This window comes from Varroa destructor, unplaced genomic scaffold (genome assembly GCF_002443255.2).
Source record: "Varroa destructor unplaced genomic scaffold, Vdes_3.0 BEIS01000005.1, whole genome shotgun sequence".
Classification (NCBI taxonomy): domain Eukaryota; kingdom Metazoa; phylum Arthropoda; class Arachnida; order Mesostigmata; family Varroidae; genus Varroa; species Varroa destructor.
Genome location: NW_019211458.1, coordinates 39,157,530 through 39,176,574, shown reverse-complemented (window position 1 = coordinate 39,176,574; position 19,045 = coordinate 39,157,530). Strand labels below are relative to the sequence as shown.

At 42.3% G+C, this 19,045-nt stretch overlaps 1 long non-coding RNA gene across 2 annotated transcripts; it reads left to right on the top strand.

Moving 5' to 3' along the window:
* The first annotated feature begins 300 nt into the window (after positions 1-300).
* Positions 301-7,930, top strand: LOC147755673 (uncharacterized). Of its 2 annotated transcripts, none has more exons than XR_015328598.1 (3): positions 301-536; positions 3,393-3,574; positions 4,227-7,930. It is a non-coding gene; the product is annotated as an uncharacterized LOC147755673 (long non-coding RNA). The 2 variants fall into 2 exon arrangements; XR_015328599.1 differs by having other exon boundaries at positions 1,395-3,574.
* Positions 7,931-19,045: the final 11,115 nt, after the last annotated feature.

Sequence of the window (19,045 nt, the reverse complement as noted above, 5' to 3'; positions counted from 1 at the left end):
ATAGCTGAACAGCCTCATAGCAGATCATTGATCTATGGCCAGATCGACTGGCCCGGTCAGTTCGGTGAATATCAGATTCGGTCGATAAACGAACCGATGTTATCTAAGAAAAATGAGTATTACAAAACTTTTCTCTTTCTTATAACGTTCTTCTTGTTTCAATAATTGTACATCATCTTTCTCGTTGTTGTCGTCGCTTAGGGACCGGCCCGCTGGAACTGCTCCGAATTTTTTTCCTTTTTTTTTCGTATATATATGAGAAAAAAATGTTCCATCAGAACAATCTCGATGGATCCGGGGTATCATCGCGGCCACTGCTACTGCGCTAGTTTAGCGGACGGTGGACATATTACAGGCATTACTCCGTAGGCGGACGCGCACGAACCGCTCGTGACATTCGCTAAATTAGCTAGTAATCACGTGGACCAGCCGAGCCATCGGCGGCCGAACAGGGCGTCCATCGGTTCCTTGGCGTCGCGCAGCTACTGGTTCTGCGCCACGAAACCACCCTATTGCATCATCGTCAACTATTTGCGGTGAGTTTTTGTGTGCCGTCCATTTGCAATATCATCATAGGCGGACATTCTATCGTCCTTTCGCTTTGAGGAATCACTTTATCGGTTTATAGATCGAGCAGAATACAGCGGCACTGGACTAAAGCGACGTATCGCCCAACAGCGAATGATAGCGCTCGCATGGCTAGACATGCCCGAAGTCATTGAGTCAGTGTAGAGTTGATTCATAACAAAAATTAGCTGAAATATACACATAAATATCTATTATTTTTAGAATACTCCACACAATTACCCTGTGACTATACATAAACATAGTAACAGGGCCTTTTTGTCGATCGTTGGATGTTCTGTCTTCGCCTCTGCGCATTATCAGCTAGTGTCAGCTAGTGAGCAGCGATCGCGCCTCCTCGAATAAGCCCATGCACGGAATAGGCAACGGTCTTGTTTTCGCATAAAAATTACTACAACAACGTTCCGTGCAATGGCTGAACTGTAGTTACAATGGCGGAGATTGACAGTTGTATTCCTCGTCGCTAACAGCTGACGGCAATCAGCAACGACATATTTGTCTGCGCATAGAGGGACTATTGCTGTGAACGAACAAAATGCTCATTTATACTGTCCCCTAACTCCTTTACGGAACTACTACTAATACTAGTTAAGTTAATTTAGCATATTGGCCTCGTTGGCGATGACGGGTGATTGTTGTGCTTTCGCGGCGTTAATGCTGCCGCACCTCGTGTCGTTGACGTGTTTCGATGTCAGTGTTATTGTTCTTAGGCGACTGTGAAGGAAATTGATGCGCGGACATCTCTTACCCGTTCCTATGCACATCTCCCATTTAAGTATCAGGCTTTCGTCTCGGTTTTCTTTTCAAAGGGCTTTTTCAGTGTCGCCGTCGTCGTCGTCGTCGTCGTCGTCGTCGTCAACAACGTCGGCCTTGCTTGGACGGCTTTGGAAGCAGATACCGTTCATTAATCATTTGTCAATACGCGACAACTATAGTTACTCGTTGTAGCCGTCAACGGCGCCGTCATCAGCCGGCGATATGGCGACATCGAATTCTATCGGGGGTCTGGTTCGGCCGAATGCCACTGGTGCAATTGAATAGACGAGAGGCGATTCTGAATAGGGCAACTAACAAGATCGTAGGTAACAAAAATGAACCAACGTCAACCGTCGACTGTTGACAGGAGCATAGCGTCTAATAACAAGGTGGGTGAGAATTATGACGATTGCGTTTGGTCTCCGCAAGAACAGCAGTCGGCAGTGACGGCGGCTACGTTGGATCTATGTATAACTGCCATGCTGTGGCAATGCAGTTACTACTGCTGCGGCTGCCAGAGTTGTCCTTGTGTGATTGATGTGCCTCTTCTTGAATGATCGCTCAGCCTGTTACTATCTTGTACCGTCATCACGCGCGGGTTATTTTTTCTTCCATTACCCGCTGACCCTTGAACTAGTCTCGGCATGTCAGGGTCCACATCGCGTCAGTTTAACGGTCTGACACCTCTTAATAAACATCGTTTTGTGCTGCAGTTAGCATCAGCTGTTACCGCAGCAGCAGCAGCAGCAGCACCGTTAGCAGAGATAGAACTAAAATGTAAGACCCGTTAAAATCGAACACAAAGGAAGCAAAAATAGATAACTAGAAAATCAAGAAAAGACAGACAACAGTTGTCATCGACTACTTGGGGTTCCGGTTCAGCGGAAGCTTGGCAATAAGACCTATTTTCAAAAAGTAGATTACGGGCGAGGGTGCTCTGATTAGAGCCAGTCAAGTGCTGTATTTCTGGTTCGTTAACGTGTTGTATTTCGTTAAACCGAACTCGTCTCATAACTTTTCAGATACAATTTTCAATCAATATCTACGCTATGGCCCGACAGGGAGTCGCGTCTAGACCCTCCACAGACGGGCTAAGTGCACCAATTTTCTAGGACTGACACATCCGAGTGGACTAAAGGATATTTAAGCGTGTATAGAACTTGATTTTCGTCCCTGTAATTATGCAGTGGTAACTTGCTTGCCTGTTAATGTAGGGACGCCTTAGATGACGTCTATGCTCAAAACGGAGCGCAGACATCTTCTGTTTCGTACTGGAAGCCAGCCGTTGTAAGCAATGCGTAACGACAGCAGTTTAATCCAAAATGTTCGAGCTTCTTTTTTTGTGTCCAACCGCACTGTTCTCGAGAAGCGTGACATATTCGACTCTTGGTCGTTGCTTTAGCAGCACAAACATTAGCACTAGTATCCTGACCTGTCTTTATTCATTGGATATGATGCCCTGGAATGATGATGCGAGCCTGACAGCTGTTGCTACCTGGCCTACCAGGCCCGAAGCAAATTTATCATCGGTTAGATTTTCCTGGGTTATTGACGACGGATTAGAATAACAACAATTATTATATGACCGTAAGAAACACACTCGTCCATTTTACATATTTTACTTTGAATAAGCGAGGAAAGGTGGCAGAGATATTCCTCGACGTATAGTAGGAGGGCCAATTTGAATTATACTAGCCTTGTTGATACTGAATCGTGCCAACACAGACCTTTTCGCTGGTATATTACGTAACAAAGAAAATTCAAACCATCGTTTGTATTGAGGACTATAGAACGTCAGTGTGAAAGGCGTGAAGACACACAATTACTGAATTCATGAAGATGAGCTGTGTTTCCTTGTTTGCACTAATGCGGTTTGATCGAACGACCTATCATCAATGGATGTATATTCATGGTCAATACGGCATAAAATGTCGGATTCCATTATTATGATGTTATGCAAATATGGTCCCCATATACTATAGTGAAAGTGATTAGTTTCAATTTTGCGATGATTTTTTCTTGAAGTTGTGTTCAACTGTTCCTTCTTATAGGACATCGTGCACTACAGTGGCCACCAAGACATCGCTACGAGTGGAATTACTATAGTTGTTTATAATGAAATCATGTAATGATCATAAATCTATTGTGTGGCACAACGATACCATACAGAGAACAGCGGAGCAGACGCCGACATGGACGAGCGATTCATCTGACCACCGTTGTATAGATAAAGGTTTGTTTTGTCCTATACGTTACCATAGAATCGATCGTACCTGCTGCTGTCCGCTAGTCTGTGCCTTAACTTCGTTGTTTCTAGTAAAATCGTCATTAATTATAATGTTTCAAATTCCAAGACCTATGTCTTGGAACCGCCTGTTGACGATATCGTGAGGCGTCTTTCAAAACTAACTAGGGTTGGTGAAATATAAGTAACGTTTATGCCTCAGGAGGTTTTTTTAGAATCTTTCCAATGCTTTTAACCTATTCTTTTTCATCTACAGTTTTCGTAAAGTACATTGAAATCCATAAGTAAAACGAATAGGATGTGGGTATACGTATCTATCCAATTTTCCGTTTACATCGAACATTTGCAATGATATACGAAGTTTAATGCGCACCTTTACGTACCTCAAATATTGCAATGTAATACTCTGCACAAAATACATAGTTGAATAGAGTGTGCTTAAACGATGTTTGGTAACAGATAATTACACTATAAAAAAACGATGTTTCACTCTTTGACACTGATGGCACCGTGGCAGCTAGCTATCAACTTAGTGACTAATCGACGAAAATATAGAAAGCAAACCAGCTCCGACAGTTTCAAGAAGTTGTTACGTAGTGCGTGATCGAATTTACCGTGTATTTTCTTTTACCACTTTCAGGGGCGTTAAGACCGGCAGACTGATCTCTTGGAACAGGCGCAACTGTGACAGAACGGCGATTTCACTGCGAAGAATCGTTTACTACCGCCGGAGGTTCAATCATTTGCTTAAGGCATATGGTCCACCTACACGATCCCATGCTGCGGTCGCAGTGCTTTGAAATTTGCTTGCTAACTTTTTTAACTGTGCACTTAACAAAATCGAATGAACTTTCATTAGCCATTATTACGAACGAGACAATGGAGCACTTCGAAGTTATGCATTGTTAAACTTCACTGAGTCTTTGCTGCACTCGGCCGAATATTGATCTTCAATTTTTTAAACACCCTATTTTATTCATCTTACTTACGCCTATACTGATTTTATAGCATTCTCTAAGCTTTTTTAAGACGAAGTCACCGCAGCTACTAAAGGCAGTTAAGCCTTGAAATTGATTAGCTTTCGAACTATGTGCTCTTAGCGAACGAAATATGGGTACTAAATACTTTTGTCTTCTAGACATGTGTGAGTGAAGTTTACTTCTAGGGAGGTAAGTGCAAAAATAAAAGCCGAAAATCACCGTTTAATCGCGAAAATCCGAAGGCCAAAAAGCTGTGGAAATCCATCGAACATTGCCGAAGACATACCGTAGTGCGTTAATGGCGCAAACGGTTCAAGAATACAGATGGAAATGTTGAAAACCAGTGAGGAGATATCAGGATCCGAAGGATAAGGACGTAAGGTAACGACGCAATGGAGAAGGATTTTCACTTGAAATATAAGGGCTCTATGGGCCGAAACTGCCATTTAAGAATTGTAACTCAAATACTCAAAAAGCGGAAACCGAATGAAGAATGGGTTCCACGCGGATTAACTCCAGCCTGCATGGAAATGCGTTTGGTGTATTCCATGTACAATTTGCGAAAGACTCGCTTCAAGCGAATATAGTCGCAATAGACTAAGCATGGTCCACTAAGATGTCCAGCCTTGAGCCGGAGAGAGACTACGCGAGCGAACAGCATTGCCTTGGAAAAAAGTTGAGTTCGGTAGTGTCAAGTATATTTGAACCGTAAGGTGATGGTAGTAGTAGCAATGGAGATCAGAGCCATCTGCTGCTATGAGATACTTGGTGGAAATGAAACATTGAATGTAGCCACCTAATTCAAGTTCTACACGAGACTGCTGGCTCGGCAATAGAAAGCATGCAACCTTGACTCTTGATGACAATGCCAGACCTCACTGTGAAGCCTCGATTAATTTGTGTGTTGAGCAAAACGGTCGACATTTGGTTCAACCCGCCTATTCCCCGATCTAAATCCGTGTGAATGCGTTACTTTTGACACCTTAAAAAGGGCAACTGGTGGGCAAGCTTAGCCCGCTATCGATATACTTCACAAAGTTATAGATAGAAAAACTATATATAAGGACGCGAATGGCAAGTATATGGCTGTCTAGAAGCTACGAGAGCGGTGGATTACTAAAAAAGAGTGCCTCTAATACATATTAAAAGATCATTATTTTAGCCCAACTAGATCAAAAGTCATCCCATTTCAAGGATCCGCAGGATTCACTTGTTACAGCCTACTATATATATATTCTCCGTAATGCTTATAATAAGCAAAGTATGCTACGTTTTTAGATGAAAGTAAAACATCGTTCTACTTGGGACACAAGGACACGGTTTGGGATGTGTATAATTTGTTATAGACTAATGTTTATATTACACAATAGAGAATCACCACACTTTCTTGCGTTATTGAAAAAGTTACTTGGTTTCGATATGGACTTTTCTCTATTCTCTAGGCTACTGAGTGAAATTTTTACTGGTACGCTAAAACGAGCTACAACTACCCAGCTTGGCTGCTTACAGGAGACTTACTATGTGAATGTGGGATCCCATATAACAGCCGTAAAAATTAGCTCATCTATGTGGTTAGCACGCCTCTTCTACTAAATTTTGTTGTTATCTATTCCTTTAAATAAAACTTCGCCAACTTTACATGGCTGATGCTCAACTTATAATAATTTCGAAAGGAGTAGCTTGTCGGCTATCCTTAACGTAGTCAAAACATTTCGGTGTGAATGAGTTTTCTCACTCGCTGCGTAGTGGTCAAACAATGCATAGACCTCAGTGTATTCTGTTCGTATTCTAACTGACCTCGCGTTCTCCTCAAAAGTGTCATTGTTGTTTGTAAACATCATCCGATGGATAGCTGGGTCTATAATGTGTATTGCCTCATACGATCTAAAGCGCCTAATTGAAGTCGCTTTGCGAACCCTCAAAATGCGTTTTTGAATGTTCTTACAAGTCCTTCAACGAAGCCATCGCTTTGTGAATGATATTGGATGTTGAGAAATGTGCCGATCTCTATCATATATTATCCGAAATGTGGGACAAAAATAGTTCGACATTATCCGTAACCAGAACTCTGCCCTTTCCAACTAGAGAAAATACATTGTTGAGTAAAGAAAGCGCAGCGGACATTTTGCGTCATCCCGAGGATGCACCTATTATTAGGAGATATATTTGTGCGTCGATGTACCGTGCGATATCTTTTCAAAATTTCATATGTGGCAGGACTACCACAAAACTCATCGTGGCTAAAAGAAGTACGGCATAATTTGATTAGGGTCAATTTGTTGTAATACATTGTAGTCTAGGTTCGAAATGGGCATAGAGGGGCTTCGTTTTGTGTTGGGAGCCAGTCGTCTGATGGACGGCTTAACGCTAATACCGGACGTAAAGCTCGAAACATAGAGGGTCAATCTGTTTGCATTAATTAATAGATGAACTATAAACTTGCAGTGAAGGTTCAACTAGCCATAGCCTGTATGTCCTTCGTATAATCACCGCAGAACTATTTGCTATATTTATTGTGGTATCACCATGAGGTCTCCATTTCTTGCATCGGTAGCGAAGGGCTATGCTCAATAGACAAAGCGAACTTTCGATTGCGAATGTAGCGATGGCAACGTTGTGAACTAGATTATCCTCTGTTGCAATATGGTAGGCATTGTCTCTGGTCTACAAAGTAGACAGTTCTTTTACATTGGTCCTGAGGCGTGATGGTCGTCAGTATGGCATTGGTAAAAATACCGATGTTGACTAATGGCTGACTTCAGGCGAGGTTAAGTAGCTCATCGATTTGTTCCTCTCGTATTTACCTTCAGTACCTTGTCGTGTAGTAGTACTAGTAAATATCGTTTGCACGTCAAGTTGAACGTTTACATGTGTAAACCTTCATCTTCGAACAATGCTATGTTATTTTGTGCCCTATAGTTCATTGGGTGCCCCTGTGATCCAAAGTATTAGCGTGTCAACGTGCCGCGTAAGACTCACGCTTCATTCATGGGCATAAATTGTTTTATTTAATTACGTAGAGTTTCTTGATGTGTGAAAAGAGTTGCTCTGAAAAAAGATAGGCGCAAATCAGCTCGTCTCCTCATATACTGCTTTGCTTGATCCAAATGTTCGCGCAAGAAGAGACATTTCAGTTATACTATGAAGAAGATACACATCATCAGTACAATCATCGGCCATAGCGCCGTTCGCATCTGTATATTTACTTGCTTCGTCCGGAGATACCTGTATCGTCTAGTCAGAATCTCAGATTGTGATCATAATTTTCATGTCGCGACGGTCTTTGCGTAGCTGATTTCGACCAGCTTCGTTGGCAAGATGTGCAATAAAAACTTCTAAATTACAGAAGAGTTTGATTTTCGAACTACGGACCGCGTCCTTACTTCATCGCCTCAGATCGCTCGACTTGAATATACCACACTTTGACATCTGTCAATCTAACTTTACAACACAATTCAGTGTTCTGTATTAGATAAAAAGATTGTACATATCTTTCCTAGACGATTAGACATTTCCATAGAAATCGGCGCTTATTTGTGCTCCAATGATTGAATCAGTTTTTAGCCCAATGCAACCCTAAAAATGATACTTAATTCATTCGTACATATACTTGGGTCCAACGTGATGTTTATTTCAATGAAATAGCCCTGCGTTACCGGCTGAGAGTACGAAAGGGTTCAGTTATACTTTATGTGATCTACTCACGCAAGCTGGAGTGCTTCTTTTTAAGCGAAATCAATTAATAAAGAATTTTTTTTAATTCCGAAATTCTTTGTATTTACCCCACCTGTGATATGCTCAGATATTGAGTTTTAAGCGTAAAATCCTAAAAAGCAAAATGTCAAATGCAAAAAAAGGGAGGAAACCATAGCATATAGCCAGCTTTTAGTTATTGAGGTAAACATTTTTTCGTTCGTGATCTGGCATCTAGGGCGAATAATCGTGAAACATACCTTGAAGACAGCAAAAACACACTGCTTAAGCAAAAAAAATATCTAGGTTTCATAATTGAAAAATCATAATCGTGCCACAACTGTTCTCTCACACGTATATGGCAGCGTCCGTGAGGGGGTACTAGCTGCAGTGTGTTTCTCCTATGGGCATAGTTTCGCAACTTCGATCCACTAGCCGACGGTGTCCCACAGATTGCCCGTCACTTTCTGAGCTCTTCGGTATCTTTGAGGTCATCAGAGACTTGGGAAGCCGCGACGGCTGTGGCATTCGCCGACTTCACCGTCGGTCTGGCCATAAGATTGATGGAAGGTCTGCGACCGTTACCCATTTGGCGGTGACTGGCTGGCCTCGCCACATTCGCAAAATCCATGTGGCTCGACCTCACTCAAATGTACGCTTGCTGCCCTCAGACCCCAACCATAACCCGTCTGCCATCGGCCATTGCCACAGCACCATATCCAAAACTCCTAATCGTGCTAGGTCCCTGGGATAGTCTTAGGCGTCAGGGAGGGGTACTTTAGCCCGGCGGCCATCGTCAGACTGCGGAAGCCAAATTACATTTATGACTTCTAAGCATCACTTTAAACTTTGCGTATTGTAATAAGATTTCATAGTTGCACAGTAGCAGAGTAGAGAAGCTATCAGCGAATCAGTCTGATGTATCGTCGCAGTATTTTGATTTTGGCATCACTGTCCTTCGGGTAAGATTAGGACGAACAGCGTTTTTAATGTTGAAATAGATGTATCTAAGAAAGAGAAGAGAAACTGTTTTAATAGACATGGTATGCACTCTGATGGGTGATCCGATAATGTATAGTTTTTTTAGGTTCAGTGTGACGGCGCTATTTCGAATCTATACATACATAGCATGAAAAAGTGAGGAACACTAAGATTGCGCTAAAAGGCCCCGATAAAGAGTTGTTTCGAAGATATGTGTGGAAGCATAATAATGCACTTGATAACAACACTAATGTAGAACGAGGCTCACTAAAAAAAGCTTGATTATAGTCCTGTAATTAACTATATGAATTAAAGAAGGGCTGTATGTAGGCTTGGTTGAATCTGAGAGCACGGCATTTGTCACTCAATAACAGCGGTTGGTTTGATGTGTTGCCGTATGCTATATTATATGAGGTTTGAAATTAGCTCTCAAGCTATTTAAAGCTTAAATCTCTGGCCGACTTAGGTCAACGAATAAGTTTTGATAAGGTGATCAGGGCTGACAGATTTTGCAGTACGTGTCACCGTTTCTCCGAGATATTGACGAAAAATGTAGCTTTCCGATTGGATTTTCTAAATTAGCAATTTCCTCATACCCCGTTTTCGAATATAATCATCGATATGCAATGCGTCATATTTAAATAATCTAAACTTAATAGATCGTTGCTGTTTTCAAAATACTTCAAACATTCCGTACTGGACGAGAGGAGATTGAGCTCTGGTATGCAGGCTCTTTGTCAAACTAGATTTCGGTGAAGGGTGCAGGGCTCTTTCTCTCCTCCGCTAAACGTATAATTTTTAATGGTAGATACAGCTGGAAGTAACATAAGAAAATACTTGGCTTACAGGAAGCGGGGTTTAGTGTTTCCGTATGTTTGGCTCGAAGAATAAAACAAACCCACAGTTTACTTGCTTTGTCGAATATAACAAAACATCTGTACCCTTAAATAGCGAGGCTTCTCTCTTTCCTTCGAATGTCAACAATTTACGAGACGATACTAAATCGGTGTGCTTAGGAGACACTGAGCAAACACCCACCGACCAAGTTTACAAACCCGTACAAAAACCAATAGCCATTCTTATTTCCTCTGTAATTACGACAATTATACGACCGAGACAATTATCTACGACGAGATAGCACCGGATGGAGAGATCTATTCTATTGACTGAAACCGAACGGTCAAGGTTGTTCGTTTAAGGTTGGGTAGAACGGGGGTCAATGGCTAAGCTTGGACGAATGCTTCCCTCGTTCGTTATGCGACCGTCATTTCCCTTAGCGCGCCGTCTACCCGTCGCTCGGAACCATCAGCGAAGAAAGACGGATCATGGCGTTGACAATGTTGGACTCTGACTGCAGCGCGCGTTTAGGGCGACGCTGGGCTTCTATCGATAGAAGGGGGCAAGAAAGGGGCTAATCTTGTTACGGGGATTAAAATGTTTTTCTTCTAATTATCAACGACTATGGACGTCCAACCCAGGATAATATTAGCGGGTGCAGAAGCCTCGTACGAACGAAGCAGTCCCCTCCAGCCGTGTCTTTCCCCCGACCTCCACAGAAAACGTACTACACAGCGTTCTCTGTTGATCGTAGGTTTAGAAAATCGCCTTGAGGACCCTCTGGTGAGAGGAGGAATAAAGAAGCCGACCCCTCGTCGACATCCCGTTTCTCCTAGAAGATGATCTGACTTCCAAAGCCGCTCGTTTAACGGTGAACAGCGTTTTGTAGGGCTTCGAAGAGAGCCTGTTGTCTAGAAACCACCTCTTTATCCCTCCACTCCGTCGTTTCTGAAAACAGGATTAGAGTAAACACCGAACCGAGGAATTTGTGAAGGCAACAGACGGGCTTGAAGATAACCCTTGGGAGAATTTCTAGAGGAATCTGGGGGGAAGGGAAGTGTTCAACACAAAAATGTCCATACACTCGCCTTTTTTTCGTCATGTTGCTCGCTCTGTTTACTACAGCCAGACGCTATAGCGCCACAATTATGATAAAGAGACGATGAAGATTATTATCATTACGGGACGACATGAGGCGGGTGAGCTTCCAACGCTATGAGTTAGGAGGATAGGAGTTTGAGTGGGAAAAGCGGGGGGCGGAGCGCATGGAATGCAGAAACTAGCAACGATGAGAATCCCAGAGCCTGCTGCTAACGGTGCTGATGGTAGTGGTGGAAATGGCAATGAAGACACGATGGAGTGGGCAAGAAGGACGGACTGCGAAGCTTGCACATAGAAACACAAAGATAGAAAAAAGGGTATAAAACACATTTAACACATATTACTACGAGGTCGGAGCCTTTAGAGGCCAGGACAGTGGTCTTGGTTCTCTGGGCGGCCTATCGTATACAATGGACGAATACGGCGAAATGTAGGGCCGCCGCTAACAGAGAAGGACATTTGATGGAGGAGCAGCGGCAGGGAAATAGTAGTGCGTTTTTGCAGATTTATTGTCGTCCACAGTCACGGTTCTGATATCGACGTTGTGGCTGTTGTCAAATGTATCGACGAGACTCTTGCTTCGCGCGAAGCCAGATTTAACGGGATTATGTTAAAATGATTATTGCTAGGCATACACGGAGACTAGCAGAGATGTGCTTCGTATCAAAGCAATTTAATACCGTGTGCTAAATTACTGATTCTATACACACATCCCTGTATTTTTACATTTTAAAGCCAAGCGACTGTCATCGTAAACAAGACCGTTGCTGGACTCATATAACGAGTCCCGAGAACAATTACGTATGCATACGTTAACCATCGACTATATCCATATGTCTGATTTCGTAGATCATCAGATGGCTGGACTGACACTTGAGTTTTATCTTAGTTAAAACTACACAGCAATACTCTTCAAGGCAAAAGCCTCGTTACGCCTGATTAAGCCCACGCGGCAGGAACCTGCGCGATAGGATACTCGGTACCGTGAAGCTTAAAAAAGATTCCTGGATTTACCAGTCATATCAAACTTTCTACGTGTTGTCCTGTTCAGTACGTCCAGCAGCTATTTCTGAATCAGTTGTTTCATTTTTTTATCTAGTTAGTATTACAAAATGATTTTTTCAAGTAGCTAAGTAAAGTGCACACGTTCATAGTTTGCGATCCGTTCAACGTTGTCCTCGTTCAAATAGTTGCGAATCGGTACAATGTTTACTGTATATTACCAGAAAGCTGGCACATTTTACCGAAAAAGAGAACTTTTTTTATGGTAAAACTTTTTTATGACAACTTATTATTGGAGTTCAGACAAGTGGGCAACATCGGGATATAGGACAACTATAATACAGTTGCCTAAACTTAGATCAATTTTCGTTTTTTCAAGCATGTTGATACTCTATGGTCACGCACATAATAATCACACCGTTAATCAACGAACGGAGTCGTCTTGAGTATACTTGCTGTGAATATACTTGCTGGCCTACGCTTACTTCCACACGTTTTCCAAACGAAAATATGCAGAGTTTTCGATCCGACCATGAGCATCATGGCGTTTCCTCTGATCCACGTTAAACTCCAGCCGCGATCGCACTGAGAAGACGACTTTTCTCCACGGCTACCTCATCGAGGACTTTTCCTAATAATTCGCGTCGGACCTTCTGATCTTGGATCATTTCACGTAGCTGAGCTGCGTCTGCCGGAATTTTCTTCACTTTCCAGCAGTCCATACCGAGTGGCAGCTGTTTCTTTCTGTGCGTATAGCCAGCATAGTACATCGGAAACCCTAAATCCTCTTCGTAGTCCTCATCGATCTCGATACGGGCGTGATCGAACGACGTACGCTCTTCGTATCGCCGATACGCTTCTTCCTCGCCGTCAGCATCCTTGTCATCGTCCGACGCTAGGAAATCTGCTTCGTCGTCATCCTCGTCATCGTTGTTCTCGTGGTCTTCATCGCCGTATAACTGATTCGTGTACTCCTTGTCTGCTTCGTTAATAGTCCTGACAGCCTCTTCCTCAGAACCCGTTAAGACGTCGTCTTCGAACGACGACGCCGATGCGCTGGACGCGTCTCGCTCTGCTTGAGAAGTTGACGCCATCATTCAAACTCCCTTATTCGAGTCAAGCCACTCTTACGCGAAATGAGAGGCCGCACAAAACGAAGACCTGCAACCTCTACCACGAAATGCCAGCTTCGTTGTTTCTCGGTGCTGACAAGTAAAATCTATTTAAAACTCGAGCTTTGAATAGTTCGAACGACTTGCAACGATAACATGGTGAGGGCATTCGGTAATGCACAAAAGCCTTTGATGTATCACTACGTAACTGGCCAAACGAATAGAAGTTACTTTTCCTGCATACAAAATTGCCATTATACATATTCTCGGTTTCGTGAAAAATATAACAACCATAAACAAAAAAGGCACCAAACAGGTCGACACTGCTTGATGTCAATAGGCATTTGAGGCTCTAAGAGCGCTCTGATGATTTATTAACATTTATTATTATTATTATTACAAGTTATTCCTTACAAAAGACAGGAATCGAAAATAAATAACTGGAAAATCACTATTTCTTGCGAGTCCGCTGCTAATTACATCGTTGTGATGATGCGCTACTGCAGAGATTTAACGCGTCGGTTGTTGAGGGTATTCCACGAACTAAACCCAGATTTCACAAATTGAACATGGATTACTAAAATCAGCGCTAAGACAGAAACAGACGTTGCAACCATTATCGACAGGCCATAGTTGTTTAATGTTATAATTGTCGAATGGGCTCTGGTAAGGCGCACAGTATCGCTGAGACCTCATTGAACGCATGTGTATGGGATACAGATTAGCTGACCATTAGTATATGACGTTGGGTAATTTTTACAGTGCAATCTTTGCTCGATACCGTTGTTTCCAACGACAGCGGTGCAGAGAGTAAAAGCTATGGCTTTGTGGCCGTATTGTGTGTGTAAGTAGTACGCAGAGCTTTTTGCGTGCGGGCCCTTAATAAGATGTCAGCATATTCGAGATCCTTTCATCATCTGAACTTCATGGTACAGAACATCATGAAAGTACAGTTTACTTCATGGATACTTGCTTGACTCATGCGTTATTGTATAATAAATATTAATGGACTTGCGCCTTGCACGCGGCGAGCCTTCAATCACTTAACATTTTGCCAGAATGGGTATCATGAGTGGCTATATATACACAAAGCCTGTCAGATCATAGTTACATTGGGCCAAGTGATATTTTAAGGGTAGTTCCGGATGATCATCAAAGGAACCATTCCAAAGGTGCTCGATGTCCGTTCGTCTTAGAAATACCTCGTAGATAGTCAGCGTAGAGGTAGAAGTAATTTTAATGAAATATTCTACACTTTCATCAGAGGATGTCAGGTAATGACACAGCTGTCTCTGATCGCTTCCTGAAAGCAGAACAATGTGAAATTAAGGGAACTGCTTTAGCTTTTAATTATTGTTCTAGATCGGTCACCGTTTGTGGTATAGTAATATGGTTAATCTGCAAATACTTAAAGCGTGGTTCACTCATCTCGTCAAAAATCAATTCGAAATAAATTCATAATCGTTTCATTGTATGGGTACCTGCAAAGACCATATCGTTTGCTTTTGGTGCATCTCTACGCTGTTCAATCAGCAAAAGTCAACTGCACTGTTAAAAATGTATAAAATATGCCTGCCAAGTGTAGTACTGATTGCAGTGATCGGAACGGAACTATAGCGTCAACTGTGATCTGTGAACCATAAGCACGATTCAGAAATCATTGGTGATCCTTGATGTACGTGACTGTGCACCTCTCCGGCGAGACATTTTTTCGTTCTAAATTGCGTCAATCTCGTAGATAGATCAATTGTGGCATCATACATATGCAATTTAGATCAGGCGAACGAACGAGCCCAAAGTTACCAGAAATAAGTCAATCAAGCAGAGCTAAACGGCCTTCGGCTACTATACTTCGGCTGTTATTTCCTACGTATCATACGTACGTACATCACTAGCTAGCTAAAGTATTTCAAGCTGGTCTTTGCCAGTATTCGTAAAGCGGTCGTCCCTCTCCCTGACCCCCAAATAACAGACATCTTGAACGCCTTCGCTATTAATACCAATTTATGTGAAGTGGGCGACAGGTACATCATCAGTTTTTAGTTTATCAGTTATTATAGTATGTGAATATAACATATTACTATTCCCAAGTAGTGAGTGCTTTCTAGTGGTTTTCTAGAAGGGAAAGTACATTGAGTATCGATGTACCTGTGATTGGCAATAACATAGTTGGGGGCAGTGTCGATAGCAAGGTGAAGTTCAGCTGCGGAATGCTTCTGCAGAAGGATTTTTGTAACCACTGACAGCTGAACCTCGGCGAGTCGCTGGTATGTACCATATGAAGGAGAACCTCGCCATTTTCGCAGCTTGACGAAATGAACTAAACGGAAGGTACAATGTTCTAAGCGGATGCCCCAGCTGCGAATATTCGTTTCAGTTGAGATAAAAATACTACGGGCATAATAAAGACTGCTAGACCATAGTCCATATTCATAATCCATGACGATACTAGATATACTGTATTGTATACTATTTGATGTTAATATATGGTCAAGCATCAGTACCCGAAACACAGCACGAAGTATAACCTGTTTCCTGAATTCGTTTCCTAAGAAATAGATAAAAAACTACGAACGAGAACATAAAATTACATTTTCAGCCGTGGAAGATTCAGTAAATGTCAAATCATGTAACGATAAGTTTTTTTGGCCGCCATCCTTTCCTGATGCAACTTCAAGCTGTTGCTATTATTTCACCATATGGGCGATAAGTTAACAGACTGATGACAATCAATAGACAATGATTTTTGCTAAGCGGTTTGCCGCTCCCTTCGGGCTTTTGTATTGCATTGTGGGTCTTTTAATAATACCAGAGAGAGAGAGAGAGAGAGAGAGAGAGAGAGAGAGAGAGAGAGAGTATCTGTTCATTTGAGATTCGTCAGAAAATGCATGGCTTATTCGGAATATCCAAACTACCGTGATTTCCATTATCCTGAATAAAAGGTGCTTCTAGACAAATTATAAGTCACTTTGTAAACTAAACATTCCTCCGTGATTGAACGGCATAGTTGACAGATATAATTGATCGGTCTGTCGGTTCCAATCAAAATATATATATATAGTTGCAGTAAGCGCCACACAGAGCCCATTACCCCCAAGATGTAATGTAAACACGGCCGCTGTATTTTAATCAACGTACGGTGTACTATGAAAAGTACGTTGCCTTATTGCACATATGTTTCATATATTCCAAGCGTACATAGCTGAACGTGTTTTGGACTATACAGACAACTGAACCTTTATACGGTCTGGCACGTTTCAGTATCTTACGAAGCGGCAATAGCTTTCCATTAGAAGAGAATTTACAGATTCGCGGTAATCTACAGCTGCTCTAGCTCACCAATCAGCCATCTTAAGTATTGAAATCGGTTCCTACATGTTTCGCTTATGAAGCCGATCGAGCTCAGGTTATCGCAGACCTTCTCATACAGACAGTTGCATTTTACCACTACCGAACCAACCTTTTGTAGGCGAGCGCAATCTGCGATAGTTTCATATTCCCATAGTAAACTAAGGCATCTGGGAATGGTAAGCGCGTTTATAAACAGACCGGTGACAATCATTAGAATTCTCCGTACTCCGTTGTGCATATTGTGATTACGATTGACGCGAGCCAATGAGACGATACACCTTTGAGCAGGCATCAGAATTCTCTGTTACGTGCGACAGCGCGGGCTATCTGTTTACGTAGGCCGAATAGGACCGTCTTGGCTTTCGGCGATCACCACAAATGTAACTACGATTTTTTGATTCGTTTGTCCAATCTTCGCGAGAATTCACATGCAACAGGCAGCCTGCTGAGGGAGATGCCAAGGGCAAATGGAATATTCGCTTGTCTGCGATCACACAGGACACTGATACACGCGCACTTACTTCATCATCGACAGTGAGCTGCTTTACTCTCCATGGATGCTGGCTGCATTTCGCAGCGTGAATCACTCAAGTACCTACTTTGGTATTCCTGTTCCGTCTCTTACTACTACTACTACTACTACTACTACTACTACTACAACAACAACATCCTATAGGGTCAGAAACAACCGGGAAATATTATATCGAATATTATTAACACAAGGGCACAAATAACATCTAGCGATCCCAATGTATGCTTCAATTACGTTCTTCGAGCGCGTTCGAAACAACAAACATTATAATTCATCATTTACGTATGTTTACGGTCGCACGCGTATAAGCCAAAGTCTATTTGCTCTATAACGGTTGTTTCTATGTTTCTATGATTCATAAAAATAGTAGCGCAAGGTTCGACTAACGCTACAGCGGCTCAATTAACGCTAGAAACCTACCCTAGAGCCAAGTCGACAAAGACCTTTATAAGATAGGCACCGATTAGATGCTATTATTATTTGATACGCTTGCTATACGTTTAACAGATGTTGTCTATGACTACATCGACGCTGACAAGGCTACGGCCGCTAGGTTTTTGCACAAATCATAGGACGTGCTCTCGCTGGGTCGCACGAACGGTTTAGGACCGCGTCGAATACTAACAGCTGTCATAATAAAACCGTGTTAGCCTACAACGATGCTGGATAGCTGTGTCGAATGGGAAAAGATAGTATCAGCAGGTAGTCTCGTTTAAGACGTCGATAAAAAATACATTGTGTGGGTGTATTTGTGTGCTACGTATCTCGCATCCGTATCTATCAACATTGCCTTCGCAAAAATAAGTGAAATGTTGTTAGGACGTAGACGCACGATGTCTCCTTGACGGACTGGTGGACCTTTATTTCCTGGTAGCAATCTGCTTTTGCCATTCGGGAATCGCTAAGGCAGACCCTGGAAGCAATTGATTACGGTTCGCTGATGTAGCTCATCCAAGATGATAGGGTATATTTCTAAATACATTGTCATGTATCACTTAATTTATATTTAACGGCTGGTATCACATGAGCACATATGTCACTTGTTGATAAACAGTGATGCAATATACACAATTTGGTTGACTTCCGAAGCCCGTGGGTAACAATGGCAACATCTTGTACGCAGTACCGTTTGTCGAGTCGCTAGTTCGGGGCGGGTAGCTGGTTCTTGCTGACGCCTGAGAAAACCATTTCGAAAACACAACAACAGCTCGCTATACTTCCTTGTTTTCATCTTGATAGCAGCTTTTCGAAGCAGTCGGATTTGGTAACACTTTACACAGTGGCATCTAGTGCCAGCTTGACTACCTAATTCGTTTGTTTCGTGTATAAGGCACAGGCGTCCTAGAAAGCGTCGGCAACAAATACTGAAGGACACCGAATGTCGAATAACTTTACAGTCAATATGAGCATTCCATTTGCATCATCGTCCCAGCTACGCAGATATGCTCGGAAATGAGCCTTCAGAGGATGACTGTCGTGTGTCGAACTCCGTGTACACTTACATACAACACTATCGATAAAACTATTTTTTATTTTTCTTTTTACCACTGATTTTTAATTTTACTGGAGTGATAGATAAAAACATTTTCTACTTGAATGATGAACTGATTTTTTTCTGCTCAAATGTCCAATACATGAATTCCAGTTGTGTTTGGCCGCAGAATAACATTATTTGCTCGGCAGACTGGTCTTTATTCAGGTCTTTATTGACTAAAAACATCACTTGACGTTAGTATGGCTGATATATAGCATTGATAAGCTGATCTGTTGGAGCTTACTGCCGTCCTCCGGCGTCTCATCCATTCGGGTGCAACTCGTGCACACAGCGCGGTACCTGGTAATAAAAACTTACGTCTCTATGCAATATTAT